Source organism: Garra rufa, chromosome 7 (assembly GCF_049309525.1).
Source record: "Garra rufa chromosome 7, GarRuf1.0, whole genome shotgun sequence".
NCBI lineage: Eukaryota > Metazoa > Chordata > Actinopteri > Cypriniformes > Cyprinidae > Garra > Garra rufa.
The window spans coordinates 25,435,104-25,442,054 of record NC_133367.1 but is presented as its reverse complement, the minus strand read 5'-3'; the positions used below and the strand labels follow the sequence as shown (position 1 = coordinate 25,442,054).

General features: G+C 32.1%; 1 long non-coding RNA gene across 1 annotated transcript; it reads right to left on the bottom strand.

Annotated features, from left to right (window-relative positions):
- LOC141338385 (uncharacterized) lies at nucleotides 1-3,789 on the bottom strand. The gene is made up of 3 exons (XR_012355845.1): nucleotides 3,687-3,789; nucleotides 629-676; nucleotides 1-236 (listed from the first exon to the last, which is right to left on the bottom strand). It is a non-coding gene; the product is annotated as an uncharacterized lncRNA (long non-coding RNA).
- Between the last annotated feature and the right edge of the window lie 3,162 nt (nucleotides 3,790-6,951).

The window sequence follows — 6,951 nt, the reverse complement described above, 5'->3', positions numbered from 1 at the left end:
TGTATGAATTATTAATACTTCGACATGACACTTTGTTGGTTGTTGTTTCTGATGGGGCTGTAGGGTATGTACAGATGCTGTGCAAAATGTAACTGCAGTACAGTTCAGTCCAGGTGCTCAGACCAACATTGACATACCATTGGAATGTTTGCCTTTGCTTTTGGTCTTTTCCAGAAATGCACAACATGGCCCAATTCAAATCCCATGACAGGCCTTCCTTTAGTCTTCCCTTTACCCTGAAACAAAGAGAAATACACACATGTTGAGACAATGTGTTAAACAAAATCTGTGACCAAAATATTTGAGAGGAAGGACTGTAAGGAAAGGTATTATTAACACTAACAACAAGGATGTGTTGATTAAAGCAAATCAGTTATAGCTAAATGTCTTCAACATTACTGTGAAAGATTGAATCATAGAAGGACTTTTCAGCCTCTTTCACAGCTTCTTCAAGATCAGCATTGGGAGCTTTGAGTTCAAGTTCCCTGTTCATTCTAGCAGCTTTCTGACAGAATTGGTCAAAATTATGAGATTTTAAAAATGTCATGATGAACCACAGAAAGAGAGAGAGAGAAAAACTATATGTAAATTAATTATGGATTACAGTTCATACAGTGATGGCTTTTACCAGAGATGGCTTCTTAAAAGAGCTGCTGGAGAAGGTGATCTGACATAACTGCAAGACAGAAACAAATACTGAATTACAAATACTTCACAAAAAACATTTAAAAGTGTGGTAGGCATTGTGGTTACTGTGCTTTACAAATAGTACACTGTAAAATCACAGTTACAAAAGTAAAACTACGGTTACTCAGGTAAAACCATAGTAAGAGTTGTGTTTACTGTGCTTATACTAAAAATACTATACTAAAACTACAGTTACAGTGGTAAAACCATAGTTAGAGTTGTGTTTACTGTGCTTATACTAAAAATACTATACTAAAACTACAGTTACAGTGGTAAAACCATAGTAAGAGTTGTGTTTACTGTGCTTATACTAAAAATACTATACTAAAACTACAGTTACAGTGGTAAAACCATAGTAAGAGTTGTGTTTACTGTGCTTATACTAAAAATACTATACTAAAACTACAGTTACAGTGGTAAAACCATAGTAAGAGTTGTGTTTACTGTGCTTATACTAAAAATACTATACTAAAACTACAGTTACAGTGGTAAAACCATAGTAAGAGTTGTGTTTACTGTGCTTATACTAAAAATACTATACTAAAACTACAGTTACAGTGGTAAAACCATAGTAAGAGTTGTGTTTACTGTGCTTATACTAAAAATACTATACTAAAACTACAGTTACAGTGGTAAAACCATAGTAAGAGTTGTGTTTACTGTGCTTATACTAAAAATACTATACTAAAACTACAGTTACAGTGGTAAAACCATAGTTAGAGTTGTGTTTGCTGTGCTTATACTACAAATACTATACTAAAACTACGGTTACAGTGGTAAAACCATAGTTAGAGTTGTGTTTACTGTGCTTATACTACAAATACAACAGTAAAACTACGGTTACAGTGGTAAAACCATAGTTAGAGTTGTGTTTACTGTGCTTATACTACAAATACTATAGTAAAACTACAGTTACAGTGGTAAAACCATAGTAAGCTAGTGGTTAGTGTGCATATCCTACAAATACTATAGTAAAACTACAGTTACAGTGGTAAAACCATAGTAAGCTAGTGGTTAGTGTGCATATACTACAAATACTATAGTAAAACTACAATTACAGTGGTAAAACCATAGTAAGTGTTGTGTTTTCTGTGTTTATACTAAAAATACTATAGTAAAACTACAGTTACAGTGGTAAAACCATAGTTAGAGTTGTGTTTACTGTGCTTATACTACAAATACCACAGTAAAACTACGGTTACAGTGGTAAAACCATAGTAAGCTAGTGGTTAGTGTGCATATACTACAAATACTATAGTAAAACTACAGTTACAGTGGTAAAACCATAGTAAGCTAGTGGTTAGTGTGCATATACTACAAATACTATAGTAAAACTACAATTACAGTGGTAAAACCATAGTAAGTGTTGTGTTTTCTGTGTTTATACTAAAAATACTATAGTAAAACTACAGTTACAGTGGTAAAACCATAGTTAGAGTTGTGTTTACTGTGCTTATACTACAAATACCACAGTAAAACTACGGTTACAGTGGTAAAACCATAGTAAGCTAGTGGTTAGTGTGCATATACTACAAATACCACAGTAAAACTATGGTTACAGTGGTAAAACCATAGTAAGCTAGTGGTTAGTGTGCATATCCTACAAATACTATAGTAAAACTACGGTTACAGTGGTAAAACCATAGTAAGCTAGTGGTTAGTGTGCATATACTACAAATACTATAGTAAAACTACGGTTACAGTGGTAAAACCATAGTAAGCTAGTGGTTAGTGTGCATATACTACAAATACTATAGTAAAACTACAGTTACAGTGGTAAAACCATAGTAAGCGTTGTATTTACTGTGCTTATACTACAAATACAACAGTAAAACTACGGTTACAGTGGTAAAACCATAGTAAGCGTTGTGTTTACTGTGCTTATACTAAAAATACTATAGTAAAACTACGGTTACAGTGGTAAAACCATAGTAAGCATTGTGTTTACTGTGCTTATACTAAAAATACTATAGTAAAACTACAGTTACAGTGGTAAAACCATAGTAAGCATTGTATTTACTGTGCTTATACTAAAAATACTATAGTAAAACTACAGTTACAGTGGTAAAACCATAGTAAGCTAGTGGTTAGTGTGCATATACTACAAATACTATAGTAAAACTACAGTTACAGTGGTAAAACCATAGTAAGCTAGTGGTTAGTGTGCATATACTACAAATACTATAGTAAAACTACAGTTACAGTGGTAAAACCATAGTAAGCGTTGTATTTACTGTGCATATACTACAAATACTATAGTAAAACTACAGTTACAGTGGTAAAACCATAGTAAGCGTTGTATTTACTGTGCATATACTACAAATACCACAGTAAACTACGGTTACAGTGGTAAAACCATAGTAAGCATTGTGTTTACTGTGCTTATACTAAAAATACTATAGTAAAACTACAGTTACAGTGGTAAAACCATAGTAAGCGTTGTATTTACTGTGCATATACTACAAATACCACAGTAAACTACGGTTACAGTGGTAAAACCATAGTAAGCATTGTGTTTACTGTGCTTATACTAAAAATACTATAGTAAAACTACGGTTACAGTGGTAAAACCATAGTAAGAGTTGTGTTTACTGTGCTTATACTAAAAATACTATAGTAAAACTACGGTTACAGTGGTAAAACCATAGTAAGCATTGTGTTTACCGTGCTTATACTAAAAATACTATAGTAAAACTACAGTTACAGTGGTAAAACCATAGTAAGAGTTGTGTTTACTGTGCTTATACTACAAATACCACAGTAAACTACGGTTACAGTGGTAAAACCATAGTAAGCTAGTGGTTAGTGTGCATATCCTACAAATACTATAGTAAAACTACAGTTACAGTGGTATGCTTAGGCTAATGTCAATCGTAGGCTAACGTTAGCAGCCGTGCTAACTGTTCCACTAAGCTTCCGTTTTAACACATGACCCCATGGAAGTGATGCAGAAACACTGAAATAATTAAAATAATGAAAAGATTGTTGCGGTCACTTACCTGCTTGAAGGTGTACACGTATCAGGTGAACTGGTCGAACTGAGCCTCGCTGGTGACGTAATTGCCGTAGAAGATGCTGCGTGGTATTTGTACGCAACTGCTCTCCATCGAAGTTAAAGGATAAATCCAGACGAAACGTGTGTCTTTGGCACCTTAAAAATGTGGAATTAACAAGTTTAATACAAACGTTTTGTATGCTGAGAAGACCGAGCACTGTTTAATTTGCTTTCTAGCCTTTAATAAACGTGTATTTAAAACGGAGGAAAACAATACACATTAGCGCCTCTAGTGGACGGTTCACCCGAAAAGTGCAGCCAAATGTACCTGGAGATACGTATTTCAGGTTCTGCAGAAATGTAGGCAGAGTCACGTATTGCCAATGAGCCTGGGTTGCAGAAATAGGTTCATATTTATGGAGGTGGTGCGAAATATGTGGTTAAAAGCACTGTATTTGGGAATGTAAGCTGTAATATCAATGTAAAGGTTGGTGATTGACATTGATGTGGACAAAGGTTTGACACATGGAACTATACAATAGAGTGTTGATTGGTGGTTGTGGATATCTTCTTTTGGGGGGTGGGAGCATAGGAAGTGTTTTGAATGGGTAAGAGTTGTGTTTAATGGGGGAATCAAGTAAAGGGGTATTAAAAGGATGTGTATTGCAGAAATGCTAGTGTGATTATAAGAGTTGAATAGAAATGTGTTTGGAATTTGAAGAAATGTATTTCATGTTTTGTATGGTTTTAGAATCATCACAGTTATATGTATATTGACTATGTTAACTTTTTTTGCATGTAGTCTTTGTCAGTTGATATTGTTGTATTGTTTACAGTTGTGATAAATTATTGTATTGTATAGAAACAAAGTTTAAACATTATATTGTAAATGCATTATGGTTATTTAAGGAACTGTGAGCAGTAAAAAAATATTTTAGGTGTGAATTGGTGTAATATATGTAATAATGTAATTGTTTTGCAGTTTGTTATTTCTTGATGCCATTATATGCTTTTTATTGTTGTAGGTAGAATGTATTTCAGTATTTAGAGTAAAACTTAGAAATTTATTCTCAAATGATGTAAATCACTTATATTTAATAATGTTTATAGTTGTCATATTTTTGTTAAACTGAATTAGGAACATATTTTAATTTGATAGCAAAATGGTATTTTGTGACATTACATTATTGCTCATGTTTATGTAAATAAAGTAATGAAAAATAAATTGTGTCAATTTGATATGCTGTTGTTATCCTAATTTAAATTATTGGTGTTAAAAAGAATTGTTAGTGCGTGCACTGGAATTGTCAATAGGCTAATTATTGTGTATAATTTATATGGGTATTTTATTTATATTAATTAACACAAAAAATATTAATAAAGCATTTATTAAGGTTTATCATTAATAAGTGCAAAAGTTAGTAATACATTATGGAAATTAAAATTTTTATCTGGTAAGATTAGTGTGTATTAGTTTGAAGTGTAAAAGAAGAAAAATTTATTTTGTATCATGTTTTTATTAATTGTATTTGTATAGATTAAGAGTAATATATGTAACAATGTTTTAGTGTATTTGTTTCTGAAGAGATTTTGTGTTAAAGTGTGATTTTTGACAGCAATTTGGATGGTTATTTTGTGATGATGTTATATATGAAGGGGTGGAGAGCAGGTTTTAAGGCGTTGTATTTTAAGGTACATAATATGTATATATTTTATAAGTCAATAATAAGTGAATGTAAAATAAGTGTGTCTAAGGTTCAATTTTAAATTAATGGAAATTATGTATTTGAAACAGTAGAAAATGTTTAGGTAATGTGTTTTAAGGAGTGTGTTGTATATGGGGGGTGTGGTTTTGTGTGTGGGGGTGTGTCAATGCTTGGTTTAAGGTATTGAATTATCAGTTGTATTTAAAGGTGTTTGGTCTGAATTAAGCAGTTGTTTTCTTGGTCATAGTTTGTACTGTACTCCATAAGGTAAGTCTGCCTTATATGTATTTGTAGTTTATATGTTGTGGTTATTTTTGTATTGAGCAATTTGTAATTGATTTAAATGTGTTGTGTTTTTGCAGGTAGAATGGCCTTTAGTAGTCCTACAAAAATTCCACGTGTGGAAGGAGATGAATTCTCCAGAATCAGAGAGCAGTTCTGCTTATTAGCAGTAAGTATAAGCTATGTTTGTAATGTTGTGTTATTGGTTTGGTGGAAGTGTATTTATTGTTTTTGTATTTTCTTTAGTATTCTGTTTTGGATGAGACAGTTTCAAGAACAGAAGTGCAGAAAGAACTTACAGAACTGGGAGTAAAGGTGATGAGAAAAGTTGGTGGACTGGATGCTGAAAGAAAGTATCTCCGGAAAGAGTTAACAGATACAGTCTGTAGGTTAGAAGATACTAAAAAGGAGCTGGAAGTGGCAAGGGCTGCCCTGGATTTTGTGCGCGATGGTGTGTACAGGGATTTTTAGTTTTTATGTAGTGAATTCAGTTTTGTTGTTGTAATGTGTGATGATGCAATGTACAGATTGTCATATTTATTGATATTTATAACATTTTGTTGTAATCCACAGACCTTTTGGAGTTGGACGAAGGCAGAGAAGATGATAATGGAGGCATGGAAATAGTGGAAGAAAAGGCTGTTGTGGAATGAAGATAACATAATAATGTAGTTTGTATATAGTTTGTTGTGATATGTAAATAGTACTGTGCAAAGTAAAGAGAAAAAAGAAAATAAAAATATACATGTATATTTGATCTGAGTTTTGTGTTGTTTGATATTATGCACGAAATGTTAATGTAACAATGCAGTGTTGTTCAATTTTAGGAATGGAGGGTGAAAATTCTAATTATAAAGGGAAGGAGGGAAAAATAAGATTATATTTAACTTTATAAATTTGTTTTTGGTTATTTGTTAGATAAAGGTAATATAATTTAGATGTTTTTAGTGTATGTGTTTAAATGTTCTTTGACTGTATTGTCATTTGGTAACAAAAGTATGTTTTGTAACCAAGTTGTTATCTAGTTTGATACATAGATCATAAAATACAATATAGTTGGGCACATATACATAAATTTGTCTTTATTTATTAGAACTTTGTCAGAGTGTAAAGTATTTGTATGGATTTATCAGAGCAATAGTAGGAGTGAGCTTTATGTGGTTTGTTATAAAATATACAGAAAAAATATATAAAGATTTAAGGTATTTAGTTGTCTTTATAAATAGGAGAGAGTACACAGCTATAACACATAGATACGCAGTAGACAGTATTTGAAGTGGA